Here is a 20582-nt window from a genome sequence, read left to right on the forward strand (position 1 = left end):
ACAACTTCAGCTGCTCCAAACACAACAGCAGAAGCAACGACTGCACCTCTTACAACATTTGGCCCTACAACCACAATAGCACAAACTACAACCTCAGCAGCTACAACTCCTCTTACGTCTACAGAGGCACCTTCTACAACTTCATCCTCTCCATCCACAACAGCAGAAGCAACGACTGCACTGCTTACAACATTTGGCCCTACAACTACAATAGAAGAAATTACGACCTCTGCTCTTACAACAACTGCAGCAGTTACAACTCCTCTTACGTCTACAGGGGCACCTCCTACAACTTCAGCTGCTCCAACCGAAACAGCAGAAGCAACGACTGCACATGTTACAACATTTGGCCCTACAACCACAATAGCACAAAGTACAACCTCAGCAGCTACAACTCCTCTTACGTCTACAGAGGCACCTCCTACAACTTCATCCGCTCCAACTACAACAGCAGAAGCAACGACTGCACCTGTTACAACATTTGGCCCTACAACTACAATAGAAGAAACTACGACCTCTTCTCTTACAACAACTGCAGCAGTAACAACTCCTCTTACGTCTACAGAGGCACCTCCTACAACTTCATCCGCTCCAACCACAACAGCAGAAGCAACGACTGCACCTCTTACAACATTTGTTCCTACAACCACAATAGCACATACTACGACCTCTGCTCTTACAACAACTGCAGCAGTTACAACTCCTCTTACGTCTACAGAGGCACCTCCTACAACTTCAGCTGCTCCAACCACAACAGCAGAAGAAACCACTGCACCTGTTACAACATTTGGCCCTACAACCACAATAGCACAAACTACAACCTCAGCAGCTACAACTCCTCTTACTTCTACAGAGGCACCTCCTACAACTTCATCCGCTCCAACCACAACAGCAGAAGCAACGACTGAACCTGTTACAACATTTGGCCCTAAAACTACAATAGAAGAAACTACGACCTCTGCTCTTACAACAACTGCAGCAGTTACAACTCCTTACACGTCTACAGTGGCACTTCCTAAAACTTCAGCTGCTCCAACCACAACAGCAGAAGCAACGACTGCACCTGTTACAACATTTGGCCCTACAACCACAATAGCACAAACTACAATTCCTCCTACGACTACAGAGGTACCTGCTACAACTTCAACTGCTCCAACCACAACAGCAGAAGCAACGACCGCACCTCTTACAACATTTGGCCCTACAACTACAATAGAAGAAACTACGAGCTCTGCTCGTACAACAACTGCAGCAGTTACAACTCCTCTTACATCTACAGAGGCACCTCCTACAACTTCAGCTGCTCCAACCACAACAGCAGAAGCAACTACTGCACCTGTTACAACATTTGGCCCTACAACCACAATAGCACAAACTACAACCTCAGCAGCTACAACTCCTCTTACTTCTACAGAGGCACCTCCTACAACTTCTTCCGCTCCAACCACAACAGCAGAAGCAACGACTGCACCTGTTACAACATTTGGCCCTACAACTACAATAGAAGAAACTACGACCTCTGCTCTTACAACAACTGCAGCAGTTACAACTCCTCACACGTCTACAGAGGCACCTCCTACAACTTCAGCTGCTCCAACCACAACAGCAGAAGCAACGACTGCACCTGTTACAACATTTGGCCCTACAACCACAATAGCACAAACTACAACCTCAGCAGCTCCAACTCCTCTTACTTCTACAGAGGCACCTCCTACAACTTCATCCGCTCCAACCACAACAGCAGAAGCAACGACTGCACCTGTTACAACATTTGGCCCTACAACTACAATAGAAGAAACTACGACCTCTGCTCTTACAACAACTGCAGCAGTTACAACTCCTCACACGTCTACAGAGGCACCTCCTACAACTTCAGCTGCTCCAACCACAACAGCAGAAGGAACGACTGCACCTGTTACAACATTCAGCCCTACAACCACAATAGCACAAACTACAATTCCTCCTACGACTACAGAGGTACCTGCTACAACTTCAACTGCTCCAACCACAACAGCAGAAGCAACGACTGCACCTGTTACAACATTTGGCCCTACAACCACAATAGCAGAAACTACAACCTCAGCAGCTACAACTCCTCTCACGTCTACAGAGGCACCTCCTACAACTTCATCCGCTCCAACCACAAAAGCAAAATCAACGACTGCACCTGTTACAACATTTGGCCATACAACTACAATAGAAGAAACTTCGACCTCTGCTCTTACAACAACTGCAGCAGTTACAACTCCTCTTACATCTACAGAGGCACCTCCTACATCTTCAGCTGCTCCAACCACAACAGCAGAAGAAACGACTGCACCTGTTACAATATTTGGCCCTACAACCACAATAGCACAAACTACAACTCCTCTTACGTCTACAGAGGCACCTCCTACAACTTCAGCTGTTCCAACCACAACAGCAGAAGCAACAACTGCACTTGTTACAACATTTGGCCCTACAACTACAATAGCACAAACTACAACCTCTGCTCCTACCACAACAATAGCAGCTACAATTCCTCCTACGACTACAGAGGTACCTGCTACAACTTTAACTGCTCAAACCACAACAGCAGAAGCGACGACTGCACCTGTTACAACATTTGGCCCTACAACTACAATAGAAGAAACTACGACCTCTACTCTTCCAACAACTGCAGCAGTTACAACTGCTCTTACGTCTACAGAGGCACCCCCTTCAACTTCAGCTGCTCCAACCACAACAGCCGAAGGAACGACTGCAGCTGTTGCAACATTTGGACCTACAACCACAATAGCACAAACGACAACTCCTCTTACGACTACAGAGGTACCTGCTACAACTTCATCCACTCCAACCACAATAGCAGAAGCAACGACTGCACCTGCTACAACATTTGGCCCTACAACTACAATAGCACAAATTACAACCTCAGCAGCTACAACTCCTTTGACGTCTACAGGGGCAGCTCCTACAACTTCAGCAGCTCAAACCACAACAGCAGAAGCAATTGCTGCACCTGTAACAACATTTGGCCCTACAACTACAAAAGAACAAACTACAACCTCTGCTCCTACCACAACATCAGCAGCTACAACTCCTATTACAACTACAGAGGTACCTGCTACAACTTCAACTGCTCCAACCACAACAGCAGAAGCAACGACTGTACCTGTTACAACATATGGCCCAATAACTACAATAGAAAAAACTAAAACCTCAGCAGCTACAACTCCTCTTACGTCTACAGAAGCACCTCCTACAACTTCAGCTTCCCCAACCACAACAGCAGAAGCAACCACTGCACCTGTTACAACATTTGGCCCAACAACTACAATAGAAGAAACTACAACCTCTGTTCCTACCACAACCTCAGCAGCTACAACTCCTCTTACGTCTACAGAGACACCTCCTACAGCTTCAGCTGCTCCAACCACAACAGCAGAAGCTACGACTGCACCCGTTACAACATTTGGCCCAACAACAACAATAGAAGAAACTACAACCTCTGCTCCTACCACAACAGCAACATTTACAACTGTTCTTACATCTACAGAGGCACCTCCTACAATTTCAGCTGCTCCAACCACAACAGCAGAAGTGACGACTGCACCTGTTACACCATTTGGCCCAACAACTACAATAGAAGAAACTACAACCTCACCTGCTACAACTTCAACTGTTCCAACCACAACAGCAGAAGCAACGACTGCACCTGTTACATCATTTGTACCAACAACTACAATAGAAGAAACTACAACCTCAGCAGCTACAACTCCTCTTACATCTACAGAAGCACCCCCTACAACTTCAGATGCCCCAAGCACAACAGCAGAAGCAACCACTGCACCTCTTACAACATTTGGCCCTACAACTACAATAGAAGAAACTACAACCTCTGCTCTTACAACAACTGCAGCAGTTACAACTCCTCTTACGTCTACAGAGGCACCTCCTACAACTTCAGCTGCTCCAACCACAACAGCAGAAGCAACAACTGCACCTGTTACAACATTTGGCCCTACAACTACAATAGAAGAAACTACAACTTCTTCTCCTACCACAACAGCAGCAACTCCTCTTACATCTACAGAGGCACCTCCTACGTCTACAGAGGCACCTCCTACAACTTCAATTGTTCCAACCACAACAACAGAAGCAACAATGGCAGCTTTTACAACATTTGGCCCAACAACTACAATAGCACAAACTACAACCTCTGTTCTTACCACAACAACAGCCGCTACGACACCTCTTTCGACTACAGAGGTACCTGCTACAACTTCACCTGCTCCAACCACAACAGCAGAAGCAACGACAGCATCTTTTACACCATCGGGTCCTACAATGCTTCCACCACTGTGGAAAATACCACCTGGACAAAGTACAACAGTAGCAGTGACTTCAACATATGCTCCTTCCACCACAACAGCAGAAGCAACGACTGCACCTGTTACAACATTTGGCCCAACAACTACAATAGAAGAAACTACAACCTCTGCTCCTACCACAACCTCAGCAGCTACAACTCCTATTACAACTACAGAGGTACCTGAAACAACTTCAGCTGCTCCAACCACAACAGCAGAAGCGACGACTGCACCTGTTACAACATTAGGCCCAACAACTACAATAGAAGAAACTACAACCTCTGCTCCTACCACAACCTCAGCAGCTACAACTCCTATTACAACTACAGAGGTACCTGCTACAACTTCAACTGCCCCAAGCACAACAGCAGAATCAACCACTGCACTTGTTACAACATTCGGCCCTACAACCACAATAGCACAAACTACATTTCCTCCTACGACTACAGAGGTACCTGCTACAACTTCAACTGCTCCAACCACAACAGCAGAAGCAACGACTGCACCTGTTACAAAATTTGGCCCTACACCTACAATAGAAGAAACTACAACTTCAGCAGCTACAACTCCTCTTACGTCTACAGAGGCACCTCCTACAACTTCATCCGCTCCAACCACAACAGCAGAAGCAACGACTGCACCTGTTACAACATTTGGCCCTACAACTACAATAGAAGAAACTACGACCTCTGCTCGTACAACAACTGCAGCAGTTACAACTCCTCTTACGTCTACAGAGGCACCTCCTACAACTTCAGCTGCTCCAACCACAACAGCAGAAGCAACGACTGCACCTCTTACAACATTTGGCCCTACAACTACAATAGAAGAAACTACGACCTCTGCTCTTACAACAACTGCAGCAGTTACAACTCCTCTTACATCTACAGAGGCACCTCCTACAACGTCAGCTGCTCCAACCACAACAGCAGAAGAAACGACTGCACCTGTTACAATATTTGGCCCTACAACCACAATAGCACAAACTACAACTCCTCTTACGTCTACAGAGGCACCTCCTACAACTTCAGCTGTTCCAACCACAACAGCAGAAGCAACGACTGCACTTGTTACAACATTTGGCCCTACAACTACAATAGCACAAACTACAACCTCAGCAGCTACAACTCCTCTTACGTCTACAGAGGCACCTCCTACAACTTCATCCGCTTCAACCACAACAGCAGAAGCTACGACTGCACCTTTTACAACATTTGGCCCTACAACTACAATAGAAGAAACTACGACCTCTGCTCTTACAACAACTGCAGCAGTTACAACTGCTCTTACATCTACAGAGGCATCTCCTACAACTTCAGCTGCTCCAACCACAACAGCAGAAGCAACGACTGCAACTGCTACAACATTTGGCCCAACAACTACAATAGAAGAAACTACAACCTCTGCTCCTACCACAACCTCAGCAGCTATTACAACTACAGAGGCACCTCCTATAACTTCAATTGTTCCCACCACAACAACAGAAGCAACAACGGCAGCTGTTACAACAGTTGGCCCAACAACTACAATAGCACAAACTACAACCTCTGTTCTTACCACAACAACAGCCGCTACGACACCTCTTTCGACTACAGAGGCACCTCCTACAACTTCAGCTGCTCCAACCACAACAGCAGAAGCGACGACTGAACCTGCTACAACATTTGGCCCTACAACTACAATAGAAGAAACTACAACCTCTGCTCTTACAACAACTGCAGCAGTTACAACTCCTCTTACGTCTACAGAAGCACCTCCTACAACTTCAGCTGCTCCAACCACAACAGCAGAAGCGACGACTGAACCTGCTACAACATTTGGCCCTACACCTACAATAGAACAAACTACATCCTTAGCAACTACAATTTCATCTGCTTCAACAAGTGCGACAGCTGTACCTGGCCTTCCTCTGGCAAGGGTGAAATTGGTATTCAAGATGGACATGAATTTTACAGATGATCTGTATAACACCTCCTCTCCAGCTTTTCAGAAACTGGCAATAGAAATTTCCACTGCGGTATATATAGTAAAATATTTTTCATACACCAAATATTAAGAGCAATGAAGGGCAAATATATTTTTAGTATGCATGTGTCATCTTGCTTAATATTGAGCATGTTTTTTGTAACAAAATCGTTCAATTGTCTTTTTTCAGATGAATCGATTATATGGGGGAAAATATGGCTCAACTTTCAACCGGTCTGAAGTGATAAGATTCAGGTAATCACTCTCTTGTTCTCTTATACTGTATATCTATGTGTGTGTATATATATATACATACACACACACACACACACGTATATGTAGAAATCAATGTGCTTTCATACACACTGTAACATTTGATTGTACAAAGCTGTAGGTGTACTGTTTAAATTAACATGCATAGATGGATAATTTCTCATCCTCTTGCCAGCCCACTATGAGTTATTAAATGGCTTAACAACATTGATACAACGTTGTTAGATCTATTTGGTCTTCACAGGCATTTTACAATCTTGTGTAGTTTCCAGTATTACTTGCTAAAACGGGTGGCAAGTAATACCACAAAGGCCGTTCATGAAACATCCTGAAATTGATATATTTAACACTGCATCATCGCTACCACTAGGAGGCAAATAATCTGTCACTAGTCTCCTCATGCTTAAGTTTGTGCGCTTTGTTTTCTCTCTGTCTTCATATTGCAGACCAGGGTCAGTGATTGTTGACTCTGAGTTGTTCATAAATGATGTGGAATTCTATCTGGACACTCAAAATGTGGTGAACACTCTGATAGAGGCTGTTGCTACCAACACTACAGAGTTGTCCAGGCTCCATCTCAACACCAGCAGTGTGAAAGCTGAAGGTAAGAAGAGTCTTGAGTTGTTGTTAAGGTCCAAAAGTAGCAGAGAGTGCACGCACATCCAACTTAAACAGGTGCAAGGTAAAAGGAAGTCAAGGAATAGAAAAAAGTACCCGCACACTGTTGCTGCTGCTCCCGAAGTGAGTTTAATCAAAGATCCTTTAGGCGGAGCAAGATACGTCATCGTAGTTCATGTCTATGGGCGCAAAACGGGGATCACTTCCTCTGCATTAAGGGGGTGTGTCATGCGTGTCATGTCCATAGACTTCAATGGAACAGCTCTGCATAAAGGGGAATTTGCCCCCCCCCTCCCTCTTGCGATTCGGGTTCCAGGAAGTGGCTTCTCATGAAGTATCTTGCTCCGCCCTTAATGATCTTTGGTTTAATACACAACGTTTCAACCAATATGGTCTTCGTCAGGACCATATTGGTCGAAACGTTGTGTATTAAACTCACTTTGGGAGCAGCAGCAACATTGTTGTTAAGGTCCGACATCACAGGCCCAACAGCTTTCTTGGCAAACAGCATTTATAAGCGCAGCCAGCCGGTTTTCACAACTTGTAACCTTTGTCACCATCACCAGTGAGGGTGAAACAAATCACTATCACCAGTGAGGGTGAAACAATTTTGGGGTGAAACACATTTTCAGGAGGTTACGTCAGAATAGACTGTCCGAAGGTCAAGCGCTCTCACTAGATGGGTAGGAGCGCTTGACTTTCGGAAATTGGCCACCCGCCAAATGCGTGTAGTTTCGAGCGCTGGCGGGTGAAATATGTCAACACACCAGCCACTGTGGCGGGTAAGCAACTACTTCTACTTCAAGTTGTTTATTTCATCAGAATATTAGCAGTCGCCACAGAGATAAGAACACACGCCTTGTATCAATATCCTCAACATCGATAGATAGCATGGACATGACGATCACAACAAATATTCTGGAACGGCTCTCATCATTGCGTCAGTAGCCATAAGAGCCTACTCTTCCAGTTAAAGTGGCAGCTAGATAGCCTACAACCATTGACTGTATACATTTACATGTATACAGGCTACTGGTTAATACGTTTAGGAAATACATTGGATATACAGTATATAACAGATATACCAAACTCGGAGTCATGGTACCTAATTTAAGCACCCAGCCAATTAAACATGACCAAGGAAAAAGTGAACACAATGTCATACCATGGTAACCTAGCTAAATCATAGAAGTTAACATTGCAAGACATTTATCTTTTCTATGACGCCAGAAATATTTTCCTTACCTTCTCAGTTTTTTGAACATTCATGCTATTTAATGAAAACATGTATCCTTGAACTATGCGTGAATATTTTCCTAAAACTGAATGAAACCTAATTATGTTCATGTAGGCCTACTTCTTAAATCCTTCTTTTCATTTCGGACGTACTGTATTTCGGATTCATGACTAGGTCTTTTAGGTTTCATAATGTTAAACATTTCTTATTCGACACGTTAAGCCTACCTTACATTGACAGACTTTGCAAAGATTTGGAAAAGATTTTTGAAAGACTACTGTCTCAGACCCTCTCACATCTAAAGACAATTCATTGAGTTTCTAGTCACAGTCTAGTCACAGGCCAGTCTCAGATTAGGATTTTGCAAAGACTGTGGGTCACTATTTACAAGACTGCTGCTAGATTCCTTCAAATTATTTCCATCGTGCAATAGGCTACACGTCATAACAGGAACTCACATGATAGCCTACTCATATCAAAGTAATTTTTTCGCGTTTCTGCAGCATTGTTTGATGTGTGACATCACTAACAGATATAGAGTTGTTCTGTCACGTAGAACAGCCGTCTAATAAATTATAAGAAATGAAATAACAAATAATCATATAGGCTACAGCTGTCGCCTATTTTGCCCCTTCCTGTTTCATGTTCGACCGTGGTTACTATTGGTTTTTAATGTTCACGTCACTATTTGCATGAGCCACGACTGAAAAGACTTCCGATAATATCAAACATGTTTGATATTGTCGTAACGGCAAAACTAGAAAAAGACTGCCTCCGACGGACTTAAAACCGCTAAGATTGGCACCTTACACTAAACGATTTAGATGACGGGAGCGCGCTGCGATTCTAGTACAACTCCCAAGATTGCCGCCCGATTTTGGAAATGTAGTCGCCGACTGTTAAAACAGGTCAAAATCGTGCAATGTAAGCCAGCCTTTAGTAGCTGCAGCTGTGGTAACTAGCTGAGCTGGCAACCTGGATGCCGAAACACTGACTTTGGAATTAGTTAGATGTACTGTAGGTGTAGGTCGGTGCATCAGACCAAAACACAACATGACAACATCAACATCAGTTGAGGGATGCTGTTTATTAACGGGATTCCTACAGTAAAGTGGAAAGTGTTTGTTTAATAGATTCTCATTGTTATTTTTGTATCACAGAATTCATCCCAGGTCCGACAGACATACCTCGCATAGTGGGACATCAAGCATCATCTCAAGCAACAATAGCACAAGCTGGCTCTCAGAATAAGAGTACTTCTGATACAGCAACAGAATCTGACCCTGATTCAGAAGCAACAACAGATTTCTCCAATTTCAATTTCTGAAACAAACATCTGCCCATATGATAGCAATATTAAGAAAGTTGCTTTGTTATCTGTCAACACCAGCAGAGGTATCAAATTGTCCATTTTACAGTTTTTGTCCATACATTAATGTACTTTTTTGTAAGCGTAATAAATTCTCCATTATTTGTTCGTTCATTGTGCAAAGTCCTCAGCCGTTTGGGTGTGACAGGGGCAGCCAAGAAGAGGGCCATTCAATCTGCGAGTGAAGCCGCAGAAAAAGCCACAAGGTGGCTTTGGATTAAGAGGGCTGATCCGTGGTCTGTTACTGGGACGCAAGTCGGGACTTGATCAACCCCGGCTGGGTCGCCTGGGCGAGGGTGTACAGTATGATGTTGCGAGACCCGAAACACCCAATGATACATCACTGAGGATGCATCCCAGTGCATCCATGAGATGTTTCTTGCATAGTGATGACATGTATGATGTGAGGGTATATGATATATTTGAGTAAATCTTTCAGCTGTGCTATAGGTTATAAACTATCGCTAAAGCGCCAATTTAATTTATATCACATACATACAATTCTAAATGTAACTTATTATTTTATCATATTTGTGTCAAAGAATTTTGAAATACATGCCTAGATTTCAAAAATGAGATTGTGTATGTAGGCCTATGGATTAAAGGGTCACTGCACCCTAAACTAGGTTTTTTGAGCTGTTGATTGATTGAAAATACTCATAAGTGGTGAACTGTACTATTACCAGGGTTAATATTGACAAAAATCGTGTTTCTCGACAAAAGTAACATTTCGTCTGATTTTGTATTGGAGATATTGCTCTCTCGCGCATACTACCGTTTGAAAACATGCCATGGCATGTTGGTCCAAAATACTATTGGAATGCTGACGTTGTCCTGCACTTTTAGTCCGACACTACGTCACCGGGTCGTTACAAATTAGGACTGAAACGCCCCAACACCTGCTGCCCTGATTAGCCTACCTGTGATAAGCCATGTCTGCAGCACTCATTCCCAGATTGACACGAAATCACCATGGTTGATTGGTTGCAGCAGTGCTGCACTCTCTCTCCAAATTTCAGAACGTCTCGCCCATTTTCAAAGCCGTTTTCAGAAATGTGAAGTGGGTGGAGTTATGGGGTGAAGTGACACTTTAAATTACCTTATCTCCCTCAACAATGGAATTCTCTTCTCTGATTGGCTGATGGGGTGGCCATTAACTTCGTACAACCTGCTACCTTTGAAGTAGTTCCCGTATCACACTTGAATATTAATTCGCCAAACTCGTTGCGAATTAATTGTTTAAATGAACTGTCACGTTGCATCCAAGCTGAAATACAGACGTGCAGAACCATAGTAACATTGTAGCATATGACGGAGGTGGATTGTAGCTAGTTGGATGCCATTTAGGCTATAAAAGTAGCGATCTTTCAAAGATAAAGTTAATCAGAATCCTGGGATATGCCCGCTTGACAACGGGAGAGATAGAACTAACGACTGGCTTTTGGTCGTAGCAACCAGCCATTTAGAACTAACGACTGGCTTTTGGCCATAGCAACCATCCATTTAGAACTAGTAACGGCAGTTTTGTCCTGCAAGTAGAAAGTTGATATGTGGCGGAAAAGTAGTCCCACAGTCAAGACAGTTTTAGCGATGTTAACGGACGCAACGGTGGAATAAAACTATGTTCTAAATATACAGGTTATGAATACAAACGGGAGATAAGCGGGATAACGGCCTTCGAGGTCGACCGGTTCGATGGAAATAATGGCACGGCGGAGGTAACTCCGTCTCCGTGCTTCGCACGTCGCCGGAGTTCTAGACCTCCACCTAGCCATTATTTCCATCGAACCGGTCACCTCGTCGGCCGTTATCCCTTAGGGGAGCGCCTGGACGAATGAAACGGAGGACAAATGAAACATTGCGATTTTCTCCTAAGCCGTTCAAAATTGAAACGTCAAAATTTGTCACCAAGCACAGCACGCAAGCCTTGCCAGACCAGGGAAAAATCATGTTGATATGTCACGCTGATCTTGAGTTAGACCCGACAAAGCGTTTTGACGTGCGCCAAGTAAATGTTCTATTACGCCGATTTTTTCAAATATCAAGTTGTATTTATGGCGTCATGTAATGCTATCATGTTCAAACAATAGATGAATTGGTAGTGTAACTTATCCTACTGTATGCAATGTCAAAGTTAGTTAGTTTAGGAGAAAAACGGGTTTTGCTGTGAGAAGTCACTGTCGGGACAAATGAAACATGACGTCGTCTTCCGGTTGACCTTGTATTTTTAAACAAATATGTTAGGCTGATCAAGTGCTCGTCACTCAACATGACTTAAATCTGTGAAATAATTAAGTTAAATCAGTATATTAATGATATAGCTATATAGATATAGCTATGACTCCCACCGACCTCATTTGTCCAAATGTGCATTTGAATGCAGCAAATATTATTTGATAATTACTTAAATATTGCGAGAATTCTCCTAAAAATGTAACAGCACTTACAAAACATGTCCCTTGACAGGTATATTACATGAAAACGTGAATAATGTTTACATTTTCTTTAGATTTGATAATGTTTCATTTGTCCTACCCCAGCGTTTACTTTAAACTGTCCCTGCCACTCGGGACATTTGAAACAAATGACCACTTCTGTTCAAACTTAAATTACACCACAATCGTCATACATATCCTACCAAATATCACAAGATTTTAAGAGACCACATATGGGAGTTGCTGATCACACAATTTTTTTTTTTTTTTTTGTAACGTCGTCTTTGAAAACAACGTTTAACCGAAAATTGTTTCATCCGTCCAGGCGCTCCCCCAACTTATTATATGGCTCTCTAGAATGTTGAGGGAGCTCCCATTCACTTTGAATGGGCCTCTCAACGTTCTACCGGTCCGTTATATTTGCATAATGACCGCTCCGGAGGTATAATCAGAGAGGGTTAAAGCAGAGAGGGTTAAAGCGGAGCGAGAGGCGCAAACGTTCGATCATTTCCGCGTTCTGTCTTTACAAGGGGGAGGGGGGCTAAATCCCCCTTTAAGCAGACCTGCTAACATTCGAACTGAACTGCTTGTGTGGGTTGCCGAGCTGACAGAGATCGATATCCCACTATGACGTCTTTGCAACACGCCCCTTTAAGCAGACCGGAACTATTCGAATTTTGCTTCCATAGAGATGCATTACGTTGCTCTATCTTGTCAATAATTAAGGATCTTTGGTTAAAGCGGATCTTTGGTATAATGACCGCTGCCAATGGCAACGGGTTCACTCCGCTAGTTGTTGCGGAAGCCACGAAACGGTAGGCCTAGTTCTAGCTAAGTCATTGCTAAAGACACATTGAGAAGTTTATTTTCTCGTTTTGGCAAGTAGCCATATAATAAGCGCGATAATGTATAGAACGCCGGTCATTATCTGAAAATAATTACCTTCAGTACGAAGCAAAACCCCTCCGCTGCGCGTTGGGGTTCTGTCCGTCCTGTCGGGAATTATTTTCCGATAATGACCGGCGTTCTATACATTATCCCTTACATAACAAGTCGTTCCACTTTTAAGCAGAATGAACAAATCACAAAAATACTGGCATCAAACAGGGCATTATGACCCCGCCCAACGAAGTGGTGTTTAGGTTTAGTCAGATTTATTGATTAATTGGCGTGTAGCCAGAGATAACCGGAGATCTGCGGTTTCGAACGTCAGAATATGTGCCAAAACAACAACAAATCTGCTCTGACGTCAAACGCGCGACCTCTGTTCACTGCAGAAGCATGGATCTGAGTGCCTTGAAAACGCAGATGTTCTGTTATGTGTGGAAGGTTATTTTTCCCCAAAACAAGGTAATGTGGACAACATTATTCTATAAACGGAGTAAAAATACCCGGCTACGTGTGTACATGAAAGACTGGGGTGCACAAAAGTTCAGAACTTGATGGGCATGTAGCCCCCACAAGGATGGAACCATTGTTTTGTTTTGGATTGCAGGATTTCATGGAACCATTGTTTTCAATGGTTGATTGAAAATCAACCATTGAAAACCCCCCCCCCAACCTATGGCGTTACATTTGTGCCTCATTTATGAGTGCAGAGTGGAGCAATGAAACATGTTATTTGAAAACAAGAAGATGATGCGCCAAGTCAAATCTTGCTCTGAAGTGCTATCCTTCTTACCTGCTTCTTGCTACTTGAAAACAAGAAGATGATTTGTTTAGCGTTATCCTATTGCGGGGAGGGAATTTGAAAGACAACTGTTTATCCCACCCCCTCTGATTGAGCCCTGTCTACGGTGAGTGTCCAGACCCTACATCTTGATGTGGGTCTGGCTCATCAGGCTAGGAGTGATCCGTATCACCGTCTGGTTCTAGGAGGCGGTTATGTTTCCACTTGGCGGAGGTATGGGCTCTCGGAGTGCTTTTCTAGTTATGTCTGGTGACGTAAGATATACTGTACGTTATAAGTAAACATTACATTCTGTTTTATTTAATCTGCATGTACAGTAGGCTATGTACATAGACACAGTTGCTGAGTCATCACACTGAACAGACAGTTACTATCAGTTACGCATCACTGGAGATCATAAACTGTGGTGTTGACCCACACATGTTCTGGGGACACAACACTGTTTATCAGGTGGACATTTAGTCATGTTCCAGGTTAAAAATATCGTAGCAGTTAATCAGTCCTAGAAAGATCATGCCTGGCTGTATTGTTCTAGGAACAAATCATGACTATTACCAATAAAAGGAACAAAGGAACAAATCATGACTATTACCAATGACTATTACTGCCACAGAAATGTATGACATAGAGATACATAGATGCTCTCCAATAAGTTACTGCTGAGAGCAGTGTTTTTCCTCATAAAGGGTACACTTTCTGCTACAGTAACTCAAATCAATAAACTAGCCTAATGCACTGTAGGCTAAAAAAGACTACAAAGATGCGAAGACTGACACAGATGTTTCTGATGATTTATTGAGACACTGGCTTGAATGAGAATCTGGCTTGAATATTCGGTTTTAAAAATACCCGGCTATGTGTGTACATGAAAGACCAGGGTGCACAGAAGTTCAGAACTTGGTGGGCATGTAGCCCCCACAAGGATGGAACCATTGTTTTGGATTGCAGGATTTCATAGAACCATTGTTTTCATCTGGCACAGCCCCCCCCCCCCCCCCCCCCCCCAACCTATGGCGTTACATTTGCGCCTCATTTATGAGTGCAGAGTGGAGCAATATTGATTGCAGAAACATATTTTGAGCAAGCACACAAATCATATTTTGAGCTCTCTCCCTTTTATGGCACAAATATAATGCTGTCCACGTATTTTGAGCGGGCGCAGAGATGAACTTGAGCGAGAGGGAGAGAGCTAGAGAGAGCAAAGGGAGCTGTGTATGAGGGCGCGTACAGTGAAACTGAATGAAAGGGGGGCTGTTGTTGCACATACATGTTGACCGTAATGAACACACAATGAAATTTGTTGAGCACAGAATCGATTCCCGTTTGCTCTATTACAAATTCTTTGTGCTCAAGTTTAATTTTCCCTCAAAATATAATTTGTGTGCTTGCTCAAAATATGTTTCTGCGCTCAATATTGCTCCACTCTGCGCTCATAAATGAGGCAAAAATGTAACGCCATAAGACAAAATAAAATGTGCAGCTTTTCTAAGCGAGTATACTGTATGGCGTAACAACACTTGGGAGCACTTACACTCGGCGCAGTATCATCACTCTTGGATTTTCAGTTTCACTTTAGAGGGAGCATATTAGTGCGCCAAGTCAAATCTTGCTCTGAAGTGCTATCCTTCTTACCTGCTTAGAAAAGTGCCACGTTTTATTTTGTCTCACCATACTTGGTCGTGTAAATACTCGTGTAACTGTATTTTGATAGGGAAAACGTGGAGGTGTTTGATCGCAATTAAAAAAAATAAAAAAATGTATAAGAAATACACACAGGTACGCACATGCACGTACACACACACGCACACACACACACACACACAAAGACACACAGTAGGCAGGGATACGAACACACACGCACCTGCATGCACACACACATAAACACGCACACACACGCATGCACAAACACACCCACACGTGCGCACACACACACATGTAAACACGCATACGCACGTAAAACATATACACACACCATTACCCACACAGACACATAAAACACACACACACACACAAATGTAGGCAAGCAGATGCACACACACACACACACAAATGTTCCATTACCCCCACCACACACACACAAAAGCAAGCACACACATGCACACACTCATATTCACACATAAAAGTTGCAGTAGGGGATAAAGTAGGAGATGGAAACAAATTGACAAGCGTGATATATTTTTGCAGAGACAGTGTGCAGGACTGAGAGGTGGTCATATTTTGTACTGCCATAGAGGAGTGCACTCGTAATGAATAGCCTGTCCTTCAGCAGTGTTAACATAGAAAGTGCCAATACACCAATCAGCAAAGAACACTATGACCACTGATAGGCGAGTAACGCTGATCATTTGGTTACTATGGCACCTGTCAGTGTCTACGTATAAAAGGTATTCATCCCCTTGGATATTTCCCCCTTTTATTGATTTTATGAATGGAATCATGGTCAACATAATTTAGATTTTTTTTGTTGTTTGTTTTTTTACAAGGATTTACAAAAAAAACTCTTTATGGCAAAGTAAAAACAAATGTCTTTATGTGACTGTCATTTCGGCTAAGTTCTGAAAGATACATGCCGCATCCATGTGTCGGAATTAGCAGTGTGACTGGAAAACTTCTCATGGAGTATGGGAATAATGGGGGGGGGGGGGGGGGGTACCTGGTAAATTGGGGAAGATTTTGCTAAGAAACTTCCCTGGTTGTGGGTTTTCATCATTTTGTCGTTTAAATCCATGTGGACTTTGATGTCCAGCCATTTTAAAGTGGACTTGGCCATTTGCCGTTTTTGTCACTTGAAAGCTGCATATCCTTCTTTTACATGCTGTCCATATTTTTCCCACATTCCAACTGCAAAAAACAAGAATACTCGCAGTTAGAAGATCAGCGTCATCACTGAGAACATTCCCATCGTTCCCAGACCCCATGAACGCCCCATTAGGTTATCCCTCTGGGAAACACACTTCATAACATCACTGGTTGATATAATTATTATTAATTATTATTATTATTATTATTAATAATAATAATACTAATATTAGTATTACAATAATAATATCATTATTAATATTATTAGATATTAAGCTATTATTATCTCTGCCAAGGAGGTTACGTTTTCATTTGGTCTGTTTGTTTGTTCGCAAGATAACTCGACAAGTTATGGATGGATTTTGACAAAATTTTCAGGAAAAGGTCTGAAATGACCCAAGGAAGAAATTATTGCATTTTGGGAGTGATCCGTATCACCGTCTGGATCTAGGAGGCGGTTATGTTTCCGCTTGGCGGAGGTATGGGCTCTCGGAGTGCTTTTCTAGTCATGTTTGTCATAAATTGTGGTGTTGACCCACACATGTTCTGGGGACACAACACTGTTTATCAGGTGGACATTTAGTCATGTTCCAGGTTTAAATATCGTAGCAGTTAATCAGCCCTAGAAAGATCATGCCTAGCTGTATTGTTCTAGGAACAAATCATGACTATTACCAATAAGGATGAAGTTGTTACTGCCACAGAAATGTATGACATAGAGATACAGAGATGCTCTCCAATAAGTTACTGCTGAGAGCAGTGTCTTTCCTCATAAAGGGTACACTTTCTGCTACAGTAACTCAAATCAATAAACTAGCCTAATGTACTGTAGGCTAAAAAAGACTACAAAGATGCGAAGACTGACACAGATGTTTCTGATGATTTATTGAGACACTGGCTTGAATGAGAAAAGTAAGGGCAGTATATGTCATTATTTTTTTTATGCTGTTCTTATCAGCACAAACAGCTTAGTGTTTTGACTTTATCATCCAGAACTCAAGATTAGATCTGGCCAAATCTGCACTTCAGCTAGAGTACTTCTGTGACTGATCATTTATGGTTCACATCTAGTCACTTTTGTGGACAGACATGCAACTCTGCTGCAGGAGCACTGGTTCCAAAAAAGACAAAGACTTTTTTATTTACAAAACTATGGTTAGACACAATGTTTTGCCATTGTTAGCTGTTATGGTACTGGTTTTGAAAGGTGTTATCTCCAGTATACTCATCAGAGGAATGGAACAAATTGGTGTTTCACCGACGAGAGGGGCATCAGTGGAATTTAACTGTCCTTCACTTTCACGGGATTGTTGGCCTAACACTGTAAATCAAGTGATCAGAAATGAATCGGAAGGAAATGTGAAACATGTTGACTGGATGGATACCTTTTTAAGAGAACAATGGACCTGTGGGCACCTACAAGGTGAGTGACTTACAGTATAATATTGAACCACACAATATAGAACCAATATAGAACTTCAACTTTTGTTTAAATTGATTATGAAATTAGCATGTCACTGAAGTAAACTTAATAAGGCAGAGTAGGCTACAATAAATACATTTTTTAAAAAGTGTCAGCTCTACCATCTTCCATGGTAAGTATACCTATACAGTACATATAAAAGGTATGATGTTTGTAGAGGGTGTGAGAATAAAAAATATTAATATTGATGCTAAATTCAGATATAAAACACATACAATCCCAAAGTTATTCACTTTATAAGCTAACATCTAGTGAGAGTGGTGAAGCCTACCAAGTGTAAAACTAGATGCACCGCATAGCGGTACACAATATGACCGCCGCTCTGTTCTGCACATTCTCTCCACAAAAATAAATTATGCTTGTCAACTTTCCTGTATCTCCTATTTGTGCAATTTATATGCATATCTCCTACTCTTGCAGCTCATGTAGGGAGCCAAAGTCTCAAAAGCTCAATAAAATGGGTTGAACCTGACATGGTCTGTCATACTTTTTATTTGTGTTTTTTCTTTTAACTTTGACCCTAAGAACCAATAATTGTAGGGTCTGCTCTGCCGTAAATATCGTGAAAAAACATTGTGGCCATTTTAGTGTATGTACCCATTTTTTGATAGAAAATGTTGAAAAATTAAAATTTTCTTCAAATCCTCAGTGGGGTGGATAAGTTGGTAATAAATGCATTCCAGATGCACAGAACACATGTGGTGACAACATCAAACAAAAAAATACTCTTAAAACACATTTCTACATGATTTTGCATCAATTTTATGCAAAAAAAAATTGCCGTTTTCTCATTTTTCCAATATTTTCATCTTTACTTCATTGGTAATCAACTATACCCCCATGTAATGACATCAGTCAATATGCCTTACATTTCACCAAACAGTAAACTCATTGTGTACTTTGAGTGTTTAAATTCAAGGATGGGATAAATACAGAGACCAAAAATATACATAAAATAATACCACCATTTGTCATAGATTAATTACGATCTTCATGCGTTTTGTTGCATTTAGGCAACACGTTTAATGTGTAACAGTCAACACAAAATAGGCTACTCAAACTAAACACATTATCATTTTCATCTCATATCTGTATTGGGTTTGCAAAATTGCAATTGACTATATTTTTTATGAATCAAAGTTGAATATATACTATTTTAACATCAGAGAACACAGTGCAATACTAAATTCATCCATGTTATGTCCTCTTTAACATACAGGGGGCGTATGTGAGTACACCCCTATGTTAGATTCCCATAGAGGCAGGTAGATTTTATTTTTAAAGGCCAGTTATTTCATGGATCCTATGCATTCTAATAAAGTTCCCTTGGCCTTTTGAGTTGAAATAGCTGAACCTCATCACATACCCTTCATCATACATAGAGATTGGTATGGTGTTATTGATTTTTTTTCAGTTAGCCTATTACTGTTTGATTTGCATTGAGCTCAGTGAGCATGGAGAGCAACTTCAACTTCTCAAGCAAGTGTAATTCAGTTTGCTGCTGACATGTAAATGTAAGTTGCTAGCAGACGTTTAGCTTGTTGAAAATGTGTAATTTTACAACCTTCATGTATTAACGTATGTACCAGTACCCCCCCCCCTAATTCAAACTATGAGCAGTACCCCCCAATTATGGTGGGGTAATTGGCACTCTGATTCCATGGTAATGTAACAGTGCAAGAGTGTTGCTTCACTAATAAGTTATGAAGCATTAGCTAATTGCTATGTACTTGTGTTACCAAAACAACTCAGAACAAACAATCAAAATGCACCTCACCACTAAAACATCCATACATTCAAATTGTCAAACTATTTTGCATGCTTTGGTACAGGGTCTAGGACCTGATGTAGGCTAAGTAATAACCTAAAAGACAAACTAATGAACTGCTATAATGAAGTAGCCTGGCTAGCGCCTACCACTTCTCAGATGAGACAACCAGACGTTCATTTTCTCGTATTTAAAAAAAAATGCCCAGATCCGTTCATTGGGCGCCACGGAGGTCTATCAAATGTGTCTGTGCATAGCTCATCATGGTCTTGCTTTCTCCCCTGTTCTCTGATTGGTCCCCTACTGTATCTCAGGCGAAAATGTGGGTGTTAGTTTCCAGACTGCCTTAGCAGCGTGAATGAAATCACCGCGCAAGGCAGGATGGGAACACCCAGGCTAATAATGAGGCCAGTTTTAACCACAAAAAGGTATTACAAACAAACAAATTGTTGGCATGGGAGAGAGAACAAGTTCTGACAGAGCAATGTGACAGACACATATACCGGTAAGCCATTCGTTTATTAGCCATTAAATAACATTTAAGCTCTTCTTCTTCTTCTTCTTCTTCTTCTTCATTAAACCTTCTTCACCTC

The sequence above is a fragment of the Sardina pilchardus genome, chromosome 24 (genome assembly GCF_963854185.1).
Source record: "Sardina pilchardus chromosome 24, fSarPil1.1, whole genome shotgun sequence".
Lineage (NCBI taxonomy): Eukaryota > Metazoa > Chordata > Actinopteri > Clupeiformes > Clupeidae > Sardina > Sardina pilchardus.